The sequence below is a fragment of the Hippichthys cyanospilos genome, chromosome 22, assembly GCF_059441005.1.
Source record: "Hippichthys cyanospilos isolate Australia breed blue-spotted pipefish chromosome 22, RoL_Hcya_1.0, whole genome shotgun sequence".
NCBI classification, from domain to species: domain Eukaryota; kingdom Metazoa; phylum Chordata; class Actinopteri; order Syngnathiformes; family Syngnathidae; genus Hippichthys; species Hippichthys cyanospilos.
In genome coordinates this window covers 1,168,539-1,194,569 of record NC_142390.1, presented here as the reverse complement: position 1 = coordinate 1,194,569, position 26,031 = coordinate 1,168,539, and the positions used below count along the sequence as shown (strand labels likewise).

Below are 26,031 nucleotides of genomic sequence, written 5' to 3'. Positions count from 1 at the left end.
AGTGGTAAATAATGGGGCCTTTAACAGAGGAGGGCCGTCACCTATTCTGGACGGTCAGTGTTAGCGACGACGTGCTAGCAGCTGCTTTTAAAAATATATGCAAATGCGATTTTGTCTCGTGTTAAGAGATCAACTGTTTTTTGTTGGGTTTTTTCCCCAGGGCTGTCACCGTAGCGATTATTGGGAGTCAAGGAGCCAATAAGATTTTTTTGAAGTCCAGTTTTCTAAAGTACCCCCCCATTTTTTAAAGGTATTGATGTACAATACGGTGCAAGCATTTCACAGTGTTTGTGTAACTATGTGATAAATATTCTCAATCATGGAATCCCACTTGATGTAAACTTATTTGAAAAAAAAAGGCATTTTTTGTGTTGTAAAAGGGTTTTACACATTTTTTGTGAAAAGCAGCAAACTCGAGTAAACATTCGGAACGAGCAAAACAATTGTTAACAAGGTAAGTTGATTAAAACTTTTGACACGTGTATGTTTGGTGTCATTTCCTCAAAATGAGTTAAGCTAATGTAGCTAGCAGGGCGGCTAGCATGTTAGCAAATGTCAACGACGTCATCACGATGTCGTCGACGGAAGGTGGGCGTCATCATTATGCGTCATTATCGCGTCATTTCAATTGTTTGGCGTCCACACGAAGCACGATTGTCCCGTTCAAGAAATTGACAAATTTTTGCAGGTTTGCGATTATTTTCCTTCCAATTGATTTGTTTTTTGTGTTTATCGCAATAATTGGGCGGATCGTGGTTTTAACCATCTACTTTTCATTGAACTTTGAGGGGGAGAAAAGCCTAAATTGTGATCGTTCTAAATTGTGCAAAATTGCAAATTAGTGTGGCTGAGTCCGATGGGGCTATTACTTGCACTCAAATTTGTGATGCTCCTCCAAATTGAACTTAAGCACGTCTGTGTCACTTTAGCTTTTAGGCCAACATATGAATGGTCATAATGTAGTGAGCAATTTATACAACGGCCCTGGTGATAAGGGTAAGCAGCTCATAGCAATTCATTGGGTTTTATTGTCTTAAAACTGTGAATGTCAAAGCACATTTTCAATGCAATCCATCCGGGAGCTGCGAAAAAAAAAAAAAATCATCATGAATGATGAGGAGCCCTTCTCCAGGGCACCATGAGTGACTTAACCACATTTTGTCCCTTGGAATGGTGCAGCGGAATCATATTCTGCCTGCATGTTGTGCATGATTTTATTCCGCCACTGGAGGAGTTTTCCAGCATCTCCACCTGGCGCCGAGCGCGCATGCTGAGCAGCGTCCGCATTAATATTCAGATTGATCACATCCTATGATTTACATCCTCGCTGCTGGGAGCATTGACACGGCGCACAAGTGGCCGCCCTGTTGTTTGACGAGCATGATAATTATGTCAGCCATATGCCGCTCTTTGTCAAGCACCTGATCTGAACCCAACATGAGGTAGATGTAGCGGCAAAAGCAAACTGCCGTTTTTCACAGACAAAACCATCATTGACATTCTCTGTGTTCATTATTTGCTGCTGTTTACCCCCCCTTCCCCATCTTTGCCATTCCTTCAGCTCCCCACTCCCGGTTCCCCCGCGCTCGCAAGCAACCCCCACCCCGGCTCACTTGATTATGTGGAGCCAGAGTCAGGGAAAGTGTCACTATGGAAACAGGGGCAGAGGCAGCGGAGGGCTCTCCATGGGAGAGAGGGAGCGCAGAAAAGAAGAGATGGGCTGTGGAATCCACCGGCGGTCATCTGGACTGAAAATTTGGGAGGTAACAACTGAATTTTATTCACCACTCAAATTGGAAGAGAGGCACAGCTGTGAGGTTTATTTTTACCCAAAGCACTTTGCTAAACCTTAAGTGCCTCACTTCTTTTTTTTTTAATCCAAGCACCATTTCACAGCCCATTACACTCAGATTTTAACCTTCTTTGCTCTTTATATGCAGTTCTGCTGCCAAATTATCGCCAATATCTTTACCCACGACCCCGCTCTCAATTAGAGTCAATGATTATTTCCTGGCGCCCTGGCCACTATAAGTATCAGTTTTCCATTAGCTTTCCAATAACTTAGCGTACTGTACTGTTAATTACAATATTCCAATAGCGCAAATTTGCATCGGTGTTTCGTGGTGGGATTTTGTTTCGATACAACACAATGCAACAAAGCTTCTGAAACTAGTTTTCATGTCAAACAGTTTGAGGAGGAGGGTGGTGGTGTTGGAGGGAGTGTGTGGGGGAGCGAGGGGAGGAGAAAAAAAGGGTGGGGGGAGCATGAGCGGTGGAGGAGGGAGGTTTGATAGTGAGCTTGGCGCCAAGGCAGAGGCAAAGAGGACGCAAGGGCGAAGGAGCGGCATCTCTCGCTCAGTCTCCATCTCCACGCTGACGAGTTCCCGTCCCCGCCGCCTCCAGTTGCGGCAAAGGCGTCCGCTCTGAGGTATGACCTTCCTCAATCCGTGTCATAATATTGCGTAGCATTAACGTAGCTAGGCTTTTCATAGGTCCGAAGCCTCAAAATGTCAGGACACTGAGAGTGTTTTCTAAGCGTTATAGATTCCCATTGCAAAACTTTGCATTGTTGCTTGTGCCTTTAAACTTGAGAATTCTGGAGTCGAATAACGACCGTGTATTTCGGATTTGCGTCTGCTAACATAACTCCACCGTTAGAATCCATTGAACCTGTGGCATGTTTTTTCACGACCCTTAGCCTCGGCAAAGTAGATGTTTGACATGCACGCCAAATGAAATGAATCATCGATGTCCACAGCTGTCAATGGCATAGGTTGAAACGTGATCTTTGTGTAAGCCACAAAGCGTTCGCGTGGTCTCCCTCTCTTCATTAGTGACATAAAAGTCAGCCCGTATCGATCCGCCGAAGCTTTTTTGCGGGGAGGCGTTCACTCTCTCGCTCTTTATTTCTTTACTGTGCTCTTTCTGCAGCCCGTACTATTCCGTGTAACGCGGTGCGGTTATTGAGTGGACTAGCGCAGTCTTAGCGCCAGACGACCTTTTCTTTCCATGGCCTGACAAAAGTGAAGTGTCCTGAGAACTAATTATGGTGCTCGCTAGGTTTCAAATAAGAGCTTGTTTGATGGTAATCTTTCTGCGACGCCATACATCATGTAAATCTTTAGTTGCTGTTGATTCTTAACGCTTGTCAAATGCGAGTGTGAGACAACAGGGTTTCTGCAGGCCAATCCAGATGAATGCCCGAAGAGCAACTGTACAATTTTCTTTTTAAATCAAGAGCAAATGATTTGGAACATGAAGCAACTTCACGCCAAAGTCGCTTATATTGACTCCTTTGCAAAATACCATATGCCTTCATTTGCAGTTTAACACGGCTACACGTTGTACTCATTGACACCGCTTTCTGGCAAATAAGAAGGATGACGTTATCTTCTGCAGTTGTCGTTTCAAATTTATTCAGACACCGATGGCGCAGTACTCTGTATTATGTTGTTTAATTTCTTAAAAAGAACACCTCAGTTCGAGGATACTTGCCGGAGGGAAAAAAAAATCACCAGGGGGAACGTCGCAGCAAAAAAGGTTGGGAACCTCCGCCACGGATGACAAGGCGGTGAAAGATGAGAACGCTGCTGCGCGAGAGACGCCTGCATGACTAATGTAGCTAATTTGACGCGTTATCCCGCAAATGAGTGCAATGATTGACATGCGGGGCCGAACGCGTTCGCGCGCCAGGCGGGAATCAATCCCGGCAACCGTTCGCCGCGCTAACTGTTGCGGGGCCCGCACTGGATGCGATGTATTGCCGGTGGCCCGTGGGCAGCATCTGCGCCCGAGTGGACCGGGTAGCGCAAATAAAGCGCGCGGCGATCAATGCCAGCAGCTGTCGGGCGCACTTGAAACGCCGCCGCGTGGTCGGCGCCGACAGGCCCCCCGCGCCAGGGAATCAAAGGCTAACGAGACAGTCGTTGCACAAACGCGCCCGGCAGACCTATGAATATTGATATGCCCCGGGAGAGGGATGGGCGCGAGGGAGTCTTTGCGCGCTATGGGTGTGGGGCGGGTATATAAAGTACTTTGGAAAAACTTCAAAGGCTGTACTGTACTGGATGCTCTGGCGCCTCACTGATCACTTCCTTCGGGGCCTTATACATACATTTGACTTGGGTTTCGCCAGCTGCATCTATCAGTTTGAGTGGCAACAAGAGATTCAGAGCTTGGTCATCGCTGAGGCAAGCCAGCAGTGTTTGTTGCTTGCTGAACATACTCGCAAAGATCTCTTCCATCCGACCGATAATCCGTTGGCTTCCATTGACGGTTATAGACGTCAAAGAGCTATTTGCGCCCGGATGGATGAAAACGGTTGAACTTCCAGGAATATACCAGTCGTTAACATTGGACATTTTCTAGCGCTTTTTGACAGTTTTCGAATATCGGCGCATCTGCTTCATCGATTTTTCCTTTCCTTGCGGTTGAACGCGAGGTCAACGGCGGGCTTGTCACTATCCATCTCAAAGTAACGTTGACTATCTCATCTGGGCCTACACCCGCTGTCAGCAGCCAGGCAAACAAAAAGGTGTAAGGAGGACGGCTAGCGGGGCGGTCAGGGCGGGGAAGACTGATGATTCAGGAAGACGGTCCACCGTACGTGGGCGACCGCGCCTCCGTTTTTGACTCCGGCTCGTAAATCAACCCCCCCCCACCCTACATACATACCTCCCCTTTGGGGCCTATCTTCCATTCGCAGACCGTGTTCACCGGCCCGTGACGAGAAGGCGCGTCGTCCCGGCAGCTATCGATCGTGTGGGATGAGTTTGTCAGGGCGGGCGTTTCACCCGTCTGAGCGCGGTTACTGGAGTGTCCCACCATGTCCTAGGCGCCGTGTCCGTCTCCGGGCTACATGTTCTGTCTTAATGTCAAGTCAGTACAGCTGTCGGCCCCAGCGCACGTCGCGTCAGATCAAAATAAGATCTTTGCCCACTGAAATAAATCAAGTGCCGGGACCCTGGTAGGCTTTTGAGTCCTACTAAATGTTAGCCGCTCGCTAGCTTAGATTCACCTTACGTTGCGAAACCGCTTGCATGTTTCGAAAAAAAACAAAGCAGGAGGCTTCTAGCCTTTTGATTCCCGCTTAGCCGCAACGCTGAACGCGAACTACTTGCTAGCGAAGCATTGTTAGAAACAGCTAGCTCGTTTAGATTAAAAATATATATATATTTGAAACCTAATATGCAAAAAATAACTCAGCTTCTTCTCATTTCTTTCCAACAGCGGGTGCCAGTTTCTTCATCGGCGCCAGCATGCGTGTTAGTGATTGTATGACTCTGGTAAGTACTGATAATGCCTAGCAGAGCGGTATCGGCGTTTTCAGGCTTTCGCAGGCACTATTTGTTAGGTCATAAGCGCAGAAAAGTGTTAATAAATCTGCGTTTTTATGCAGATTAATGGTCCAGAAGCACCTGTTAGTCACACTCCATTATCTTTCCTCTGTAGCTGGCGGCTATGGCGGCGGGCAGATGATATTTAAATCAAATGCAATTCTCTATAATTTTTTAAAAGCAGTTGTAAAAGTTAAAACTAGCGCTGTAATGGATTTACAATCATATTGAAATACTAAAGGGCAGCCCATAGTAAAAAAAAAAAAAAAAAAAAAGCTATCAGACTTTTAAAACAGAGTTGAATTATTCACTGGCGCGCAGTCCTTTTAAAAGCCGATCGCATGAACGTTTCAGGGAAAACGGGGAAATACTTGATACGCCGCTGTCACTATGATTTCAAGGGGGAATAAATCCCACATTCTTGACAGCTAGAAAATTAAGGGGTCCCTTGAATCTGATATTCCTGTCAGGTGAATTGGTGACATGCTCTGACTCACAAATATGCCTCGCGCACGCCTTCCCGCAATTTATTTTCCTGCACTTCCTCTGGTGGATGACAGTCATTATGAGGAATAGCCAATATACTGTGGAGGGCGTCAGACACACGCTCTCTCCTTCAAGAAAGTTAAAAAAAAAAATCTGGGAACATTAACTTTACAGTGAGATTTTTTCCGTTTCTCGCATTCCGGAGAGGTGCAAAGCAAATTGTATGGACGAGGGCAGCGGCGCTAATGTTGCGCCACCCTGTCGCCGTCGCTGCCACGCGCTCATTGTCCTCGGGCGCTTTCACGCCTTTTTTCATCTTGTTTCCCGAGCGCGGTTTGCGAAACTCGATCGGCGCTGCATGAAAGAACTCACCCACTCAACCTCCCGGCCTGCTGAGAGCACTTGAAAGCAATTTTCTTTTAATCAAGTTCACTATAAAGGCCCTTCTGATGCCAGCCTCAGCAACACGACCTTTTTTGTTTTTTTTTTCCCCCCTTATCCCAGCCTCTGCTCACTATATTGATTTCCAGATGAGCGTTTTATATAAAATACTGTGTACGGACGTAATGAGAATTCTCTTGAGCTTATTGCCCTTGCAGACAGATATGAAAATGAAGATGGCCCTGTATAAAAAGAGCGCCCTTCTTTTTTTTTTTTTTCCTCTTTCGGAAATTGGATTTTATTTAACGAGAGCTCATTTTTCACATTTGCGGGAAGCCCTATTGCCGCCGTGGTACCGGCCATCGTTTTGGATCCGAACCAGCTAAGTACCATTTATTGTTCAATATTATGACGCGGCGGCTCTCAAATGGGGTCATGTGAAAGCACTTCAGAGGGTACCTCAAATTCAAACTGGGTTTCTTCGGGTATCGGCAAATGTAATTCACACTTTTTCATACCCTGACAGGAATACTACAGGTTTATTTTTTTTTTTTTTTTTCATTTATTTTCAAACAAAGAGCAAATGGATTGGAACATGAAGCTACTGTTGCCCAGTTGTAAAACATTGCAAATCATTGGATGCCTTCACTTCTGGATGAAATTTTATACGGATGTACTTTGTTATTGATGATGCAAAAACAGTTGATGTTATGCAACCTGTTTTCTGCTACACAATAGCACAGCCCTGTTTTGAAGTCTTCTTCTTTTGTTTTTTTGTCCCATCCAAAAATGCATTGCACGGGTTAGTAGGTAAGAACTTGCTAAGAACCAGCTGAAAATGTTGTCAGAATTACAATTTAATATATGCAGTAGGTCTAGCGCCGGAGAACCTTTTGCACACAGGTATGCATGTATCAGTTTAGCCACCATCCTGAAGTTTACCTCAAAATGTGTCCAAATACGTTTGTCCAACTGTGCGACATCCCATAAAAAGGTGCGTCGATAACATTGCAATTCTCTCCGTTAGGTCCAGATTTTGCAATGAAGCGCGAGGAGGATGCGGAAACCTGTGAGAAGACTCCCGAGCACACAGGTGGGCCTCACTGCCCTTTACGGTACCTTAGAAAAAAAACAAAAATCCCCTAAAGGATGCAAAATGATTGATGGTATTTTCGATGAGCTATTATAGAGTGTGAGCAGCATTTGACGTCCCAGTCACGACAAGATAAACGATGCTTTATGGAATTTATTAGGTTTTATTGCAAGAGTCTTCCGCATCTGTATTCATTACGTCGTAAATCCCGGGCTTCCGCTCAATACCGGTACGGGTGGGAAAACATGCATTTATTATTTATTTAGGCTGTATGCGCACAGTTTTCCGAAAGGTCACGCAGTGAGAAAAAAAACCCGCAACCCACACCCAGGACTTGGGGGGGGGGACAGATTTCCTATGAATTTTAAAGCCGTACCGAGTCAAACATCCGAGAGTCTCGGCTTTTCACTTTGCCGCTGAGGTGACCCCCCCCCCTCCCGATGCTCCCGAGTGGGAAAGCTGGAGGCTAAATGCAAAAACGGAGAACTTGTCAACAAATTTATGCCAAGGGCTGTGGACAGAAATAACTCGCGCTTATATTGAAAAGTAAATAATTGAGAAAAAAAAGCACAATACAGAGCTCATATCCATAAAAGTCTTTTATAATGAAATGAAAGAAAAAAAAAAATCACATCGGCGTGTAATATTCCTTAAGCTAATCTAAGTTGAAGCGGCACAAGTGAAAATGTAATCCTCGGCACTTTTCCTTCCTTAATGAAATCCACCCCAAGAAAGGCAAAGCACTTAAGGCAGGCGAATAAAGGGAGGGAACGGAGATATCGTTTAAATTGAGGAGAGGCTGCCTGCGAAGCAATCTTTGGGAAAGCCTAAATCGCTCCTCCTCAATCAAAATGCAATATTTGTTTGCTGGCCGCCTTCAAACGTACGTTTTGAACACTTTGCCCATTTTCATCCGCCGTTTCCAATTTTTCTACTCATTGAGCCTCAAACGATTTTCCCCGTAGCGCCGCTTTGAGTTATACCGGTCAACAGGCGAATGGTGTGTCCTCACGTTGCCGTGGAAATGAAAGAAACATGGCGGACGGGCCTCTCGGTTCCCTATTGAATGAATCCATCTACCGTATAAGATTTTCTTCGCCGCCACGGGCGCATAGGAAGTGTGAGCGGAAGAGGTTTTGTCTGTTTAAGAGAGGATATTTCTCGCGCTTGATTTCCTTTTGCGACGCCGGCCATCCAGGACGCGGAATTTGGAGCAAACTGCGCATTCCGGCTTGCGGCGCGGAATCCTGCGTTTTGACGGGCGCTTAATGATCGCTCCCAAGCTGAGCCGGGGTCGCGCCGTCGACACCTTCCCGTCGGTGTTAATGAGATGACTGGGCTCCGTCTACGGGTCGCGGTGATATTTACGTCGTAGCCGCGTCTCATTTGCATAGCTTTCAGACTTTGGTTTCCTCGCTCGCGCCGCGCTCCGGCGTGATCGACAGGCTCCTTCGCGCTTCTCTTCGCTTTGCGTCGCACATGTTAATTAAAGCCTCTAATTAGCTTTCCTCCACTAAAAGGCCGCGTTAAATCAGAGACGGAATGGCAAATGATTCCCGGCATTAGCATAATTGTGTTTTTGAAGTCGAAAGATCCGGGCATCAGGGATGCTAGCTGGATCTTTTCCTTCCAATGGCTTGTTGTGTTTTGGGTTGGTTTGCCGGCGAGGTCGCGGGGCCCGAAACGCTAATGAGGAGACGCGGGAAAAACAAAGGAGTCACTTGGCCTCCCCTCAGGTGTTCCTGCGCCTGCCGCGACGGAACCGAACGATGGTTGCAATCAGGAATAGTCAGAGGAAGAAAAAGGAGGAAGTTACCCATGATTACGTGTCCCCTCGCCCGCCCTCTCCCGGGTTTTGCTTCCACCAAGACTCAAAAGAAATTCTTTCCGGAATCCCGGCAAATGTCTTACTTTATGGGAGAGGGCGTGCGACAAGTGGCGCTTAACCCCTCACGCAGAGAGCGTCTGATGTTCTGATAACGATATGTCAATAAGTGGGCTCAAGTGCAATTCAGTACAAAGCGCAATTTCTGAATGTTCTTTTCACTTATCAAAAGAATAAAAAAGAAACAGGTCACTTTCTCAATTGACAGTGTAGATTTAACATTTTTACTAAATGCGCTAAAATATGAATGATGGTTTTTCAAAGTAAAAGCAGATGCTCGTAAATATCTCATTTTGATTAGTCTGCTTTCATCGAGGACGGTTAGAAAAAAAGTTCCACTGTTTGTTCCACTGGCGTTTTCGGCCTTTGTTGCCGTACATCTGGATTTTCCAGCGACCGTGGTCGTCCAGCCATCAAACGCGGGCGAAGCTGTCACCGTCCAGCGCCGGGCGGCGCACTTATCACCGTCTCTCCACCGAAGGCGCGGTATTCGGGGCGGACTTGTTGCCCCAAAGGCTCGGCGGGGGAACGGTGACAGTTTGGGCTACGCGTGATAACTGAGTGTTGTCACATAAGTTATTATGGAGGCAGACGGCTATAGCATAATGCTGAAGATTCCCGCTCATCCCTGAATGTGCCCCAGGCATGAAAATCCATTAAGAGGCAGCAGGGGAAGGAAAGGGAAGAAACTATGTAAAGAGGAAGGCTGAAATTATCACCCAGTCTGCTCTGGTACTATTTTAATTTGATAAATCCCATTCCATTCCAGTCAAATCATTTCAATTTTTATAGACTATAGCTGTGCACAGAAGCACGTGCCATCATATTCCGCAGGCCACGGATGAAATTATATGCAATGATTTTCTAGTGGCACACAAAAATATCTTCTTCGTGCTTTTAAATGCAATAGTGACCCAGCTGGAGTAGACAAAGAAAATGGAAAATGCAAAAGGACTGGGGTGGGGGGGGGCACAAATGGATGACGGAGCCAGTCGAATTGAAGAGATATTGAGACCGCAGGCCACCGACGACTGTTTGGATGTCAAACATTCATTATGTCTGTTTGACTGGCGCTCGTAGGCACCGGCGAGTCGGACGAAGAACCGGGGGCATCGCCCGGAGCTTTATTGCAAAAACAAAAAGGCTCTTCGCCCATTGTGACCCACGTAAGATTTGTTGTTTGCCGAAGTTTTGCCAAGTTTATTTCGCCGGTCAGGCAGAAATATTGCCGTACCTCCATCGGACGCGTTCCCTCGCCATCCCGTCTCGTCGTCCTCTTTTTTGTCCGGTGGGAAGAAGCGCGTACGGTTTTGGAACTATCGCCGGGAACTTGGGAAAGACTAGCCGTACTTATAGAAACATGGCCGCAGTCGACCAATTTTTTTTTTGCCACAAATCGACGTAATGGTCAACCCCCATGGGTCTCGTCAAAGTGTTGTAAACGGCTTGAGTAAATCTATTAGCACCGTCGGACACTTTAACAGCCCGAGAAGTGTCTTATTACCCCGCCTCTTCTTGATTCCGCTGGAACCTCGCGGCATCAAATCCGCTCAAGATTTAAAGCCTTCTTTTTGTTTTTTTTCCCACAGTGAAAATAAATATCTAATTTAGTTGCATTTAAGTAGGCCTGCTTTGTTAAAAATCAATAGCAGTCATTCCAGAAGAAACCCACAGCCGCAAAGGTAAGTTTTAGCATACTGATCAGTTTCCCCCAGTTAAACATTTCGAAATCTTATTTGGGGAGAAGGTGTAACTGCAATCATTAGCGTTTCCTAAATATTTTAAACCTTTTGGGTTGTCAAAAGCTGGACTGTGGCAAGGATTAGCTCACGTTCTAACGAATGACAGCGTAATGACTTGAATACTTCCAGAATACTGTCAGTACTATCTGGCTATAGTTTGGTTGAGCGTTTCATTTTTCTCACCTTGATTCAGAATTGAATTTGGCTTCTCGAATGCTTCGCGGCGGCGTTATCTGTCAACGTGTTGTGCTACTCATTCCGCAAGTGATTTCAATAACCGCCACCAGATAGGAGCTTGATGCAAGCGGCGCTCCAAAGCTGGGTGGTGTATTTTTAGTGACGCTAAGTGGTGTGTTGATGGGCTTTGAAAGGAAAGAAAATGACGACACTTGATTGCTGCCTTAAATCCTACGTTTATTTTTGCTCCGATTGTAAATGTAATAGCTGGCGCGTACAATAAGCAGACGTTCCGTAATTAGGACGTTCTTCACCTTCCTCTTCTGAATGAAACGTGCCTTTGTTAACATGCGATGAGCCGCCAATCCGGAGGAAACATTTTTGACTCGCAAACGTGTTTGAGTGTAATTACGAGTACGTTTGAACCTTTTTGCAACACCGTGGCATGTTTTTTCTTTTTTTGGTTGGACGGCTGCAGAAGTCGACTATTTTTGTTTGGAAGTATCCCACGGCATCGTTAAAGCTAAAGCAGGGGTGGGAGGGAATGGGCCCCTTAATGTCACAACATAAATATGACGGCTACACGCAGACGCACACACAACCTGTGCGGCCTTGATTGAGTGTAAGTGTCTGCGTTGGCGGTCAAGGTCAGCTGATAATGGGAGAGATTGAGGACGGGGTGAGGCAGCGGCGGGGGGCTCGCCAGCCGTCTCAGGTAATGAGATTTACGACCCTGAGCTCTCACTCCCCCCCCCCAGCCGCCGGCTAACATGATTTATAGATCTAATAGACGTCACGGCTCCCACCTAAGATAGAGGCTTCACATTATCACTGAGGCAAAGTCATCTGTTCAACAGGGTAAAAATACATGACAACTTTACCAAGATGTCAGTGTATGTATGGGCGTGCGTCTGCATTTTAAGGGCCTGTTAGCGTTGTTGTGACCGTCGTTTGTATTCATGGGAGGGCTCTCGCAATTATAGCTTCAATGAAAAATGGAGCAGCTTTTCAAGGGTTTCGGATCAACGCCGGTAACTAGAGAGACATGGCATTCATATTGTTCGCAACTAACGTTTATTGGAATTGAGTCACTTGTAGATTATTTTGTCTTCATCGATTAATGCGATTTTTAATGTTCATGTCTTCGTTGGAAAAAAAATGAACATTTCTTCACATTTGCGGAATATCCTTTTTATGTTTTGGTTGCTGGTTTGGTCTTTAAATCATCGACAAAAATGTTGGTTGTTGTCGTTGATTAATGGTATAACTACTTTCATCGAGGACTAAAGAATTCTGAGAATAAATTAGAGGAAAATCAGAAAGGTCTGAGCATTCAGACGATGTTAGACCCCGACATGATAACCAAAAATCGTCGAATGATTTGTTAATGGATTAGTTGTCAATTAATCGTTGCGCAGCCACAGCCGATATATCTTCCAATTGTTTCTGCATAGAAATAAAACTACTCTGTTTGACGAAACGTTTTGACCTAAGGCAAGGGAAATAATATAAAGTGTAATTAAAGACAGTCCAGAGGAAAAAAACAAAACAAAAACAATAAAAAGCGCACAAAACACGATTAGCTGCCACGCAAGAAAAATGCGATTACCCCGCCATGCCGCCCTCCACGGCACTAGCGCTCGAAATAAAATGGCATTTAATAGAAAGGAAGCACAAACCGTGCTATTGTTCCCGGCGCGGCGCAAGAAGCCAGACGTGCTGCAGCAGAGGAGCGTAGCCATTGAACTGACCGCCGATTATCAAAACAACAGCCCGTGCTCGCAGTCTGTTCGGTTGTGTTTGCTCCTGCAAAAAAACAACAATATGCCGACGGCCAGATTGCCTCCCAAAAGATGCCGTGTTAATATTTGCACTAGGCCTTCTGTACGTGTTGAAAAATATGGAAGATTGGATTGTGAGCGCACGCTTACACACATAAACGCCCGGAATCCCCTCCGTTGTTTGCTCTTTCGCAGCCTCCCGTCTCTGCTTATTTTGGGAATTAAACCAATAAGCCCCCCCGCTAAGCTACAGCCTAGCGGTTATTGATGTGCAGCCTTCTTATTGTCTGGCGTTTGTTCTGCTCATATTCACTGTGTCTGCCTTTGGGCCGCCACGTTCAACAATGTGACGCCGAAGGGCTCGGAGCCACACAGGCGGCAGCAACGTACTGTGGAAATCATATTCATGCGCTGATATGTCTTTAGCCTGTGAGGATTTTCATGAATTCTCCAGCTTTTTGGAAACCGCGATTCATTTTTCATTTTCGGAGGGTCCCGAGAAAAATTGCCACCGGGGGCGAGGATATTGCCCGTTGCAAGAAGTCATATTCAAGCTTCAAAACGGGAAACACAAAAGACATGGGCGAGAAATGTCTCGCTGGCAATAGTTCCGTTTGGAACTGTCAATAACCTTTTATGCATTGCGCATTTCAAAAAAGAATTCATGTCCAGGTTAGAAGCAACGTACGTGTTGGCTCGGTCCGCCAGGAAACAGCCGGGATATCCGGATTACTGCTCCGGGTGTGCTCAGGACACTTTTGTAAACAGGCCTGCTTAGGTCAACTTTTAAATGGTAACAACATAACTTTTAAACGCCAGTCTAATCGATAAGGTCAGGTAGTCGAGGCTTACTTCCCGGGAATTTGACGGGTACGACGACGAGACGGAATGTGACACCGGGTTGACGATTTGAGGTAATGGGCGATAACGAGGCACGGCTGAGGAACAGACGGGGATGATGGGCAGGACAGCGACTTAAACGACAAGCGCTATCGAGGTTCCGCCACCCAAAATACGGCCTTCCCGAAAAGTTGATCGTTCGGGAACAAACACCCGAAGCCGGTCACGCTCTCCTCAAGAGTTCCCAAGTCACCTTTTATCGCCGCTCGCATTTTATCTCATCTCACACATTGTCTCCTTGTGGGTGTCGCTTGCCTCCACGGTCCGCTGGCGAGTTTGTCACTTTGAAGGCAGGTGGGAGGAGAGGCGCCGTCGCGGGGCAAACCACGAGGCGCACTTTGTCTTAGCGGGCGTAGATAATGAAAGCAACCGAAGGTGATAATCGTCCTTGTCGCCCAAAGTCAATGACTTCTTCCATCTGGAAGGAAGACTCCAAATTGCAGGGCTGCTGATTAAATCTGCCTGTTTGTGTCCCTCCAAACATCGGACAAAAATAATCGACCAAACGCCCCGTTGTTTTAACAGATTTTTATCTTTAGTTCTCCTCTTGTAAGCACTTGTACGCAAGACGGGTGTCGTTACGACGCACAGAATTGTGAAATTTGCTCTTTAGGTCATTCAAAACCGGATTTCACTATTTAACGCGCAACCTTTAAAATGGAATCATAGGGCAACATAAATCAAACATATGCCATTGGACTACTGGTAACAAAAACGACAAGCAATAATGTCCTTACTGTATCGTCTTCTGATGGGTCTTTTTTCCTACCAAAAATGGATACGGGTCTCAAAAAATCCATCTTGGTCAGTTCCTACCAAATTGTGCCTGATTTCTCGGTGAGCAAGAGCGATATGAAACAGAAGATAAGATATTGGGCAAAAGCGGTCGGATTAATGCAGAAGACGGCACTCCCTCGTTAAATTGGAGCACAGCGTCCTAAAACCGTCCCCGTTTTGTTCCGACACGGAAGAGGGCGAATGTTGCCAGAGGAGGCTTAAAATGGCTGCCGAAAGTCAACACGCTGGATCTTAACCAAGCCCAGCAGACGGTGGACAAGCGTGCGGTTGGATGGCTGTGTTCGTAGGCAGCAGCTTGTTAGGGCGGAAATGGATTAGCGAGCGGCACAATGGGAGTCTTAGGCGTGTCTGCCGTGTTGCGTTAAAGCCCCTGCCTGTGTTGCCCTGGCTGCTAGACTCATTTATGCCCAGCGGTGCATGCAGCAGCCGGCGCTCTCGCACTGGGCTTTTCTAATTGCCACGCCCCCCCCCCCCCACCCCCCCACCCCACTTTCCACATCCATCAAAGAACTGAATTAACCTGCAGCGCCGCACAATTGTTGTGTTTGTCACACGCCGCCGGTAGTAGAATGATTTTGGCGCGGTTATTGTTGCCTTGAGAGACACACTTTTGAGATGTTTTGCTCTTTTTACAGTAAACAGGTTCTGCAGTCCCTGCGGGTACAGCCTTGACATTCAAAAGTCACAGAAATAGCTGGAGCGAAGCCTTATCTCAAGGTCGCAAAAGCCAAACGGCTTGCTACAATGCCTTGGTTTTGCGGGTAAGGACACGCTTGGAGATGTTCGTTAGCCAATTGGACGCCTTTCCACACAAACGTTTTTGCAGAAATGAGCAATCCTGCTAAAATGTTGAACAAAAGTCCAGGGAAGGTCAACATTTCAGCCTCACTGTCTTCAAATAAACAACACCGCGATCCACGAAAATGAGCGTAGCGCTGCAAATAAAAATAACGTCTAAGTAATGAAATTGAACCGCCTGTAGCAAACGGAAAGCGACATCTGTTTTGTCGTCATTTTCTCGCCTATGTGCCCTCAGTGCAACTGAATTCACAACTATTTAGCTGAATTCAAAATATCGGGTTTCAAAACGAGCCAACTAATTTTGGGTCAGCCCAGTTAAAAAGAATTTTTGACTTGTGATCTATGACATCTATGATATCCATAAATTCTGACAATGCCTCGACAATGGTTGATCAAAAATCAGCGCTTAATGCTTGGGCCTCTAATGGGGAGAAGGAGGGCCGGCGTAGTTTTTGAAGAAGACGCGGAGTTACGGCTATACGTCCCTTCTTTATCGGCCACCTGTTCTGCGCAGGGACAGCCGAGCGCAGGGGGTTCACCTTGGACCGGCCGCCACGCTGTCACAGGGCTGCGGCGAGCAGATAAGCGGCTGCGGGGCTTCTATCTTTCCGACATTTGACACGTTGCAGTTGGAAAAACACAAGTCTAAAAAAGCAAATTAATGATGTTTGAATCCCATTAAGCGGCTTAGACTCGGGCCCTTTGCATTGTACATTCCGGCTCAATGTCACGCCGCCGTGGCTTAGTGGGACACTTCAACGCAGCCTAATCGTATTATTAACACCTTTCGCTCTTCGTGCTATGACGGCGGCTTAAAGCGTCCGCCGTGACAAAAAAGCCTTATCTCGCTCACTCGTTCACGCGGTCTGCAGGTAAACTGCGTATTTGTGGCGTCTTCCTGCTGCCATCCCTGTTAGCTTTGAGAGCGTGCCAGGAAAACGGGGGGAAAAAAATTTGAACGACGTCTGAGACGGGAGGGGGGGGGCGGGGTCTATTAATACCCGCGAATGCATTCCATGTTTATGTGCCCGGATGAATAACAAACGAGCGTATTGGAAAATCCTCTCAGGTGATTTTTGTGCCGAAAGTAACCAAGCGTGTGCGACAGATTTCCAGTCGCCGCCCGGCTAAATGAAGATGGACGTGCCCCTAATGCCCTCTGCCGCCAACAAACTGATAATCAAGAATCCCGTTTTGACCCGGCCGGCCCACCCCCGCCCCCCCCCGCCCCGCCCCGCCCCATCCCAGTGTCTCGAGATGGCGTCCGAGCGCTCCGTGTCCCTGACGGAGATTGATTTTGCGAGTGTTTGTGAGAGGATGACAGAAAGATGAACGTATTCTGCGGCTGTCACGCTGTTTAAATATTCATTCCTCATGTTACGATGCAGCGGCGCCGATATTATTCCGCCGCCGCTTTGCATTTTTTCGCCTTTTCCCGACTTGTCACGCCTGTGTCACGAGGATCGCAATCCCCTTTAAATTCCGTCATATGTTGGCGCCCGTCGCATTTAAGTTGATATCGCAAACAGGCGATGAAAAAGATTCGACGGTTCGAAGGCGATTTAATAAAAGAGGCGTCTTGACTAAAGTGGAGAAAATGGTGTTTGCCGTCTCCTGTCTGAGATGGAGGCCGACGGAGAGGCGTAATGAAATAAAAGCCCGGGCGAGGAGACGGACCATTGGGCAGGTCACGTCCGCCCGCGACGCACTTATCAGGTGGGGATTTTCTGGAAGTGTCACTCGCCGCAGGAAGGCTCGGAGGCCCTCGGGGAAAAGGGGACGCTGGGCCGGTGACAGGGCTATCTGCCTCTGACAGCCCAAAGAGCACGAGCCGGATGGCTGGGACAGATAAGGCCGCGTCCGCGCAAACACGCGCCGACAAACAAATGACCTATTGCCTCGCCGCTCGCCGTGCGCACGTGCACGCGCGATCGCATGCATTCGCACTCGCCGGGTCCCTGTCTGGCAGCCGGCGAGGCTTCCCATTAGTCGGGGCGCGGTGTGCAAAGTGAGGAGCGCTGGGGCGAGAGACATCAATTTGCTTCCTCTAATGCGCTCGCTGCCCCCACAAGACATATTGATTATTTTTTCCCCGCAAAGCGACAAATAGCAATTTCGGGGACCCTAATGGAGATAGATGGTTGGTTTATAAGAAGCCCCCAAAGAAAAGTTGTAAGGGAACCAGCCCCCCCGCCCCCTCCCCGCTTCCCCCGCGGCGTCTCTTAGAGTTGACGTCCACAATTTTTCCATATCACACAGAGTGAAGAAACGCAAGCAAATAAATGAGGCGGCGCTGTGGTCAATACAAATAAAGGAAACCGGCAGAGGACAGATGTTTGCCAACTTTTTTTTTTTTTTTTTTCGGGGGCTGCGCAGATGTGAAGGCGGTCCGGCAACACAACATTTGATGCGATCCCCCCTCCAACGTGTGTCACCTCCTCCAAGCTTAATGGCGGTGCTGCAGAGCAGCTGGTGCCGCAGTGTTTGCCGTGCCTCAGCCTCCGCTTGATGCTTCGACTTCATATCCCCCGTGTTAGCGAATGAGCCGCATAGCCTCCTTATGGTGCAACATTCAATTGTCCATTTTTTGCAAGAGGAAACACAGAATGTGAGGGTGCTTCAAAGCTTTTTGGTCAATTTCGTGAGGTGCCTTATTTCAAAGTCTTGAGTCGGGATGGGTGAATACAAATACCAGTGTCTGCCTTGTTTCCTAAGGTCAATTTAGTGGTTTGTCACAGAGGATAAAGAATACATGTCTTAGTTCGTTTTCTTCCTTGACGATATAATAGAGTCACGTACAGTAGATGTCATTTGTCGGCCCATGAATGCCGCTTGCTTTTATATTGAGCTGGATGTCAAGCTATTGTTGCAAAATGTGCACCCAATATCAAAAATGTAATTTGCCAGCCGCTGTTGGCCCTTTACTTTTTCCATGGGCCCATTGATATTGCATGGAGTCATCCCCATCCACAGCAATTTAAGTGTTCAGCATCACGTTGAAGAGAGTGTCTCTTGAGGAGCCCGCCGATCGAACAAGCAATCTTCCAATAACAAGATGGCCCCTCTGCCACCTGAGCCGTGCGGCGTCGGTGTAACGCGGGGTCGGGGGAGATTCGAGTCCGCCTCGCTGTCACCTCCAGTGGCACGATGGCGAGCATGTCACATTCACTCTACAGACTCTCGTTTATATGCGCGTTAGCGGAAACGCCTTTTCATGAAGTGCCAGTTAGTTTACCTGCTTGTCATTCATACGCAGAAATGTTGCCGTAGTTTATCAGATTCCCCCGCCGCTTCCCACTGCAGACAGCTCACGCGGCGTCAGCGCGAAAGCTGATTTGCCATCGCCTCTGGCTATAGGAGCCCCAGCGTGGCCCCGACCTCCATGAGGTAAACGAGGTAATGCGCCGCTCATCGCACCGAGCGCTGACGGGGAATTGCTTTCGCCACGTATACAACTTTTTCTTGCCCCTTTCAAAAACGATGTCTGCCAGTGATAACTAGAAAGAAGTTAATAGACTTTGGGCCTCCTCAATCTGTTCTTGTTGTGATAGCGCAACTCAAAATAGACATTCCTAGATGCTGAAAGTGGAAGCGTGACAAATAGGTAAACCGTAGTATGTTCTAATTTGGGCGGGGAAACATTGCAATGAAGGATTTTAGGCCTTCGGCTAGCGATTATTCCAATAAGCGAATGAAATGTAGACTTTTTAAAATCAGATTAGATGAAAGATTGGAATTTCCATCCGTTATTTCAAATGCCGTTGTTTTTAAACTGACAACGATAAATAAAGGATGATTCGGGTACTGATTCGGCTGATGAAATATCAGAAAGGGGGCAAAACGTCAATATTTTCAAGGTCAAGGCAAATGTGTTATTCACCTACAGATACAAAAAGTCTGCTGATACAGAAAGTTGCTTAAAAAAAATGAATTTGGTAATGGATTAGTCGTTGATCAATAATGTGCGACTCTAAATATATCGTTCTATTTGTTTTAGCGCGTCAGTTTCTTTTACTTCTGTTGCTTCATCCGCGAACACAGATTCCGACAGAAGTCACGGGACTCTTTTTTTTTGTCGTGAATAGGAGAAATATTGCAGGGGTGTGCTTGGCCTCTTTTATCTTTGAGCCGTCTTCCCCCAGTAGCTCGAAGCTCCCTTTTCATGGTCGCTTCCGTGAATATTTCATGCACGCACTCACTCCCATTTTCTTCTCTTTATTTTCCAACTCTGAAACCACTATCATTGTTTAGTCACCAGAAAATCTTGCAAATCACAGATGGGGTTGTTGTTTAGAGCGTAACTATTAATAATTCAGTATTTTTTACGACCGGTTTCTACCGAGCGAAGCCGACGCCTCGCCTGCTGCGCATTACACACAACAAACAGAACTTTTATATTTTGTGTTTGTACACAATGCTGCTTTGCCAAAAAATGCCTTTGTATAAAAACAGCTAAAGTTTGCGTTTTTCCTAAACTTACTTCAAAGTGTAGTCCTTGCCGATAATAATGAACATAACTCGAATATCCAAAGAGGCGTGAATTTGCTCTCTTGCGACCATTTTGTTCAGCGGCGATATGGACTGTTGATTTCAAATATTTTTCAGCCCAATAAAAGTGACTAAAGTGGGTATGTCAGGCCTATTTGGGTTTTTTTTTTTTTTTCTCAAGATGTAATGAATTGCAACTTTAATTGCATGCAACAAGCCTGCAGCGGGCCATTAGGCATCGTAAATTATTTCCAAAGCTGGTTTGAAGAATGGCAACAAGTTTCACCGTGGTGACTTTAACTCCTTCTCTGCCAGCCGAATTAAAATGCATTTTGAAAGTATTTATATCTAGCTGTGAATGGCCATGAATCGGTTAACTTCTTTTAAGCCATCCAAGCAAAAACGGACCTTTTACATCTACAGTCCTCATTTGCGGCGAGTGAGTTCAAACCCCACCTCCTCTAGCGGAGTTTTTCAAATGAGGGCGGCGTTCGCCATTCCAAAGCGAAATAGCGGCGGCAACTTGTTTAAGTGCAAACCGACGCGCTTAATGAAATGGAATTCTTAAACACCCCGGCCAATCCCCGGCAGAGTAATAATGCGTCCCTCCCCAGAGATGGAGCGGGCCTAAATTATAGGAAGCAGCCCCGACAGAGAAAAGTGACACAGAAGCGCATTCAAAATGAGCTTATTATCCCTGTTACTGTCATCGCGGCGCAGCCCAGCTGTCACTGATCACAACGGGCGGCTTATATACAACAACGCCGCGTTCGAGGCGCGGGAGCTCGATAAGAGGAATGATCCATACCGGTGATGAAAGCAGACAGGTTGGATGGAGGAGGGCTCGGAGCCGCTGTTAGCGTGAGAATTTAGACAAATGGGGAGGCGGGGGGCTGACGCAAGTTTGTGGCGTCGGACGGAAAGAAAAAGATTAGAGAAAGGGAGGCAGAAGTAAGCAAGAATAATGTTGTGATGCGTGGGACGGAGGGATGGATGTTGATGCCAGGTGAGACGGCGGCGTGAGGGGCGCCAGGTATTATCCGCCATCGATTTACTCCGGTCAGGGTTGGCCGGACGCCTAATGAAGTGTGGGATCTAGGCGTTGCCGTGCGCGCTTGTCTGCGCCTTATAGCTTTCAGGGTGCAGCATCTGTGCGTGCATGTGCGTGTCTTGCAAGCAGATGCCAACCACAAAATTTGCTCCGCCTTTGAACCAAATCGAACCGGATGCATTTTTCGGCGTATTTCTGTTTTCAACTGTCTTAACAGCAACGTGGGCATCGTCGTAGTGTTTTTCCACGTGTTGAAGCACCGTTTGTGTTTGAATATCTGTTCCCCAAAGTTAAGGCGTCGGATAGTACGGCATTTCGCGCTGCGTGTTAACAACAACCTCATGGAAGTGCCGGGCGGGCTTATTTCTTTGTAGAATGTTTTGCTAAGTTTGCTAGTCAAAGCAATTCCGTTCCAAATTAATTCATGAAAAAAAGAAAATAATAAATCACCTCCACCGATCAAATCAGACAAATGTACCTTAGTTTAAATCAACGTGAACATTTTTTCTTTTTTTTACTTTGGGAACGCAGAAAGTCCAAAACAATTAAACTTCCCCCACAAGCAAACATACAGCGCAGCATTTAATTTTCCACCGAATTAGGACAGCATCCCTCTTGTGAGTCACCACTCCCGACAAGCACATCTACCAATTAGCAGAGAGCAAAGTCCCGAGTAAGAAACAAAAGGTAGTGAAGGGAAATCCCCAAGCTTCTCGGTTCTCTCCCAGTCCGGCTCCTCCATCCCTCGCGCGCCTGCTCATCCGCCGTCCCTTTTTCCCTGGCCTCCACCCGGTCTAATCCTCCGCTCGACACGCTCCCTCTTTGTTCCGCGACCCCGACAAGCCATCTCATTCCCCCGCTCCGAGGACAGTCCCGGCGCGCTGGGGATAATGGAATGAAATGCCGGTGCGATAAAGCCCCAAGGATCCAGGGAGAAAACACAGGAGTGTGTCAAGCAGGGTGATAACGCTCTCTTCTCCCTTGCGTCTATCCCAGTGGCGGGGATTACAATTTTACAAGCAGGCTTTTGCTTATTTGCCGCCCCTCGCTGGAGCTTTACACGGGGAGGTGTCACGCGGACGGCAGAATCCGCTGGTATCCGTCCGGCGCAAAGGCCTTTATTAATTTTGACGCGTGCCGCTGCGTGTTGGCGGACAGGCAATTCGGAGTCGCCGTAGCAAAAGCTAAGTGCTCCCGATAGAGGCAAAAAGTCCGGTGTAGGTGTTGTCATAATAGGAGCCTCTGTCACGTATTGTGTACACTTACACTCCATGCTCCACGCGCCAAAATCCTGAGTTGTACGAGCTTGTGCTGTCACATAGGCTACTATAGTGTCGGTCCCATCAAATTGTCTGCTCATTTCTGGCACCTAGGAGACCAATTACTTGACTTGTGCTCATATAGATTAATACTGGGGATGCAAGTATACCACATTTTTGAGACAGAGCACAAGCACAATTAAGGATTAAGGAATACACTACTTGACGACTGCATTTAAAGCTTGAAGTTTTTAGTCAGAATCAATTGTTCAAAACCCAAACTTGGGTGCATCAATTATAAAGCCTTCTGTTTTGCCCAACATTTTTTTTCCCTTGAGCAGATTAACCAGTAACATTGACCCAGCAGCCTGTACGGCACTTTTTTTTTGTATTTTATGTCTGGCATCTCGAATAGCATTCCCAATAAGAAAGAACGTGTCCAGGCCATGAGCTTTTTGTCTTTGTCACCCTAATTTAGCAATTGGCGCAGCCAGACGGCGACGGATCGATAGAAATGATTGTTGTTGGCGCCGAACAATTTGAAAGTCGGAGGAAAGTTGACCGAAGGTGCGGCTCGGAGATTTCGAGCTCACGCTTACTTGTGCTATTACGTGGCCGTCCACCTACACTTGACCTCAATCCGCTCGGCATCCGAAAGGCGGCGGGCTTCCCGCTTTCAATCTCGGCTGCCGCCTGGCCCCGCGACCTAACCTCTGCCCATCTAACCAAAACATTCAAGGAGCTGACCTCGGCCACAAAAAGGGATAGCTCGAAGCGGGACGCGTGGGTGGGCTCCCTCTCGGGAGAACGTCCCGTCCTATAAATAGGAAAGGTGGCAATTAAGCGCCAATCTAATAGTCCCTCTGGTAAAGCTACCCTGAAAATTCCACCCTCGTATCTGAGAGTCTTTATTCGCGCCACTTCCTCATCATCGCCGGCTATTGGATTAATTATGCCTTCGCCATCCACGGATAAGAGAGCGATAGCCTTATCACCGCGGCTCATTTCCAGAGCCGTGAAATTAATAAAGTCCACCTCCCATCTCTCTTATGGGGGCAAACTAATATGAGCTGTCACCCACAAACACTTGTGAAATACTTTAGCCTCTTCCTACAGTTCGCAAAGACAAAAGACAGGTACCAGGCCAATTTTATGTGTCGGTCGCCTGGCGCGCGGCAGTTGTATTATTAATTTCATTTTCCCTAATATGCACCTCGGGAGAACTGCTAAATTGCAGTCCCGTTTCTTCCTCCGGTGGACTTTGTAAATATTGCTTGCCTGGATGTGAAATATTCATTATTAGTACTGCAGACGGGTCGTGACTCCCATCTCTTGCCGGACTTGGAACCTCGTCCAATCCAAGTGGACGGCGAGCTGCTATCCGGCCAAATCCGCTGGCAGCCCCGAAGTCCTCCAACTCTCCATGTTGGCTCCTGTAATCAGCTGGGAGACAGCTGCTTTCACCGCGCTGTTCCACCTGCCGGCTCCTCTGAGTAAACGGCTGTGCTTCACCGACCAAATCCACTCCAAGCCTCTTTCGGAGTCACACCCCAGCACACAGTGCTCTCGCACATGGATTTCAGGGAAAGGCTGGATGACGGGCGGTGCCCGTCACGGTAACGACGTTGGCAGAGGAACGAGACGGGCTCCCGCGAGGTTGGGGCCTGTCATTTATTTCTAAATGACGGCAGATGGTAGGCTTGGCGCTCGCGCCGTTCTCTCCGTGTCCCAAGATGCACTTTTTTGATGGATGCGGCTAGCGGCGACGCCGCGGAGGAGGCCGAGGCACATCTGCGCCGGCCGATAACGGTGGCAAAGTGCGCCCGGGCTTTCTTGCCATACGCGCGGCGTTGGTTCCCATTGACCACTCGAGGGCTCTATTCTCCATTATTTGCTGCTGCAGCTTTGTTTCGCGGACCGGTGAGATGAACGTCTGGCCGTGCCGTTTCTACCTGCTGGCAAACAGGCCTTTCCTTACTCGGCAGGACTTGATGTAGAGCTGCTCGGAAAATCCCAATCGCGTGAAAATATTTATTTATTCTCCGACTCGTCCGTCCTCCGGAGAAGTAAACTGACACGTTGCGGTTTTCCGTCTTGATCTTGGTCTCAGACTTTTCAAGAGTCACGGTCTCATCGCAGATTCAGAGGCCTTTTTGCTGTCTTGTTTCAGTGTCTGAAACATACGCACAATGCAGGTACAATGCTGCCTTCTGCGGGTACGATGCTGCCTTCTCTTAGATTTGAGGTTTATTTCTTACCGCTGTCGATTTTTGTTTCCTTCTTTTTTGGGGATGGATGGGGTATAGAGTTTTGGTCCAGCCTCGGTCTCAACTTCCGAAGCCTTGCTCAGCCCCAGTACTCTCCAGTCGGGATAAAGTTTCGTCTCGGTCGGTGCGGTCTTGACTACAACATCGGACCGACGCGGAGGGCTTCCTACCTTCCGGGCCAACGACACATTAAATTGAGCAATCGCCTTCCAACAACACCCTTGCAAAGGTCATGTCGGCGTCATCATCCTAATCGTCGGCAGCCATCGCTTTTGGTGATTTAGGGTTGCGGTAAAAGCATCACGAGCCGGCCGAGCGCATCCGCGGCCGTAAACGGAAGGGAGGCCACGGGGATGTCGCGCTGCCCGCCGACAATGCATGTTTGGGATTCTCCGCGCGGCGCCGCGTGGTGTCAAGTCAGGCGTTACGAGTCGATTTAGCCGCGGCGTTGGGGAGGCTCACGCATTAGCGGCAAGGAAATGGAAGCCAGCAAATACTTAGTGGGTGATTGGCTCCGCAATAACACAACACCCCCTCGGCAGCTCGTCAAGCGGCGCTATACGGATGCCGTTACAAAGAGGCGGCCATTAGCAGGCGGGGCGGCTTTGTGAAGCGTGTCGCCTGCTTCACGCCTTTACGCCGCAGGGATGTTTTATGTCATCCGTGATCATTTTGGAGCACGGCGCACAATTAGGCCACAAAGTTAAAGATAAGGCGGAGCGTAGATTCGAGGTCAACGCTTTATTTCATCCACAACATACTGGGAAGGCCGACTGGCAAAAGGTGCCTACTTAAAAGAATGTAAATGATTCTGTTTCCATTATCATTTTTCTGTCGACCGTCCATCCGTATTTTATCGTTTCGATGACAAGAGGCGTTCATCTACAATTCAGAAGTGGTCCAAAAATGTGAAAAACACTGAAATATGTTTTTTTTTTCTCAAACTTTTGGGCCGGTACTAAACATTTTGACTTCATCTCATAACATTGGCCGTTCCTGATTTGATTTGTTAGCAGTGATCATACATATGACTTTGTGCATCCCTGCGCACCGCCTCTCAAACCACTGCGGCTCAGAGGTGAAATTTCCAATGCTGTCAAGTGGAAATTACATTTACCTAATGCTAATTTGTTTTCCCAATTATGTCTGTGGAGAATTGTAATTACTTCCTGGATTGCCTACCCTGGGAATGTGTTCTGCCATGTTGCAAGTGCCGCTTTCATGCGTAAGACTTCAGTGTTGTGATTAGGTTTCGGGACAAAAGTAATCTAGTACGGGAATCATTTTTGTTCGTTCACCGACAAAGAGCGCGAGAAACCTACCGCTGTGAATAATTAACATTGTATATTGTAATTTCCAAGCGATATTCCAGTCCTTAGCGCAACAAACCGTGACACGCTCAGTGTTGTAATTCCGATATAAATAGCTTTGAGTCGCTCTTCATCGAATATGAGGCGCTTCGTATGTTGGTGTCGGACGGCGTGGCGCCCGACAAAGCGTTGGTAACGAACAACCTGAGGTATTGAAAGAAAGCGTCAATCAAATGGTATGTGTCAAAAAAAACCTTTCTGCCCTCCCTGAGTCTT

The 26,031-nt window shown here is 47.4% G+C and overlaps 1 long non-coding RNA gene across 2 annotated transcripts in view; it reads left to right on the top strand.

The window, feature by feature from the left end:
• Positions 1–642: 642 nt before the first annotated feature.
• Positions 643–26,031, top strand: part of LOC148405318 (uncharacterized) — a 33,408-nt gene continuing 8,019 nt past the window's right edge. Inside the window, exons 1-5 of one of the 2 annotated variants that reach the window (XR_015864225.1) lie at positions 643–688; positions 1,562–1,763; positions 2,311–2,428; positions 5,230–5,285; positions 7,231–7,296. This is a non-coding gene — a long non-coding RNA (uncharacterized LOC148405318). Of the gene's footprint in view, positions 689–1,561; positions 1,764–2,275; positions 2,429–5,229; positions 5,286–7,230; positions 7,297–26,031 lie in introns of those variants that run through there. The other variant, XR_015864224.1, reaches the window with a different exon arrangement.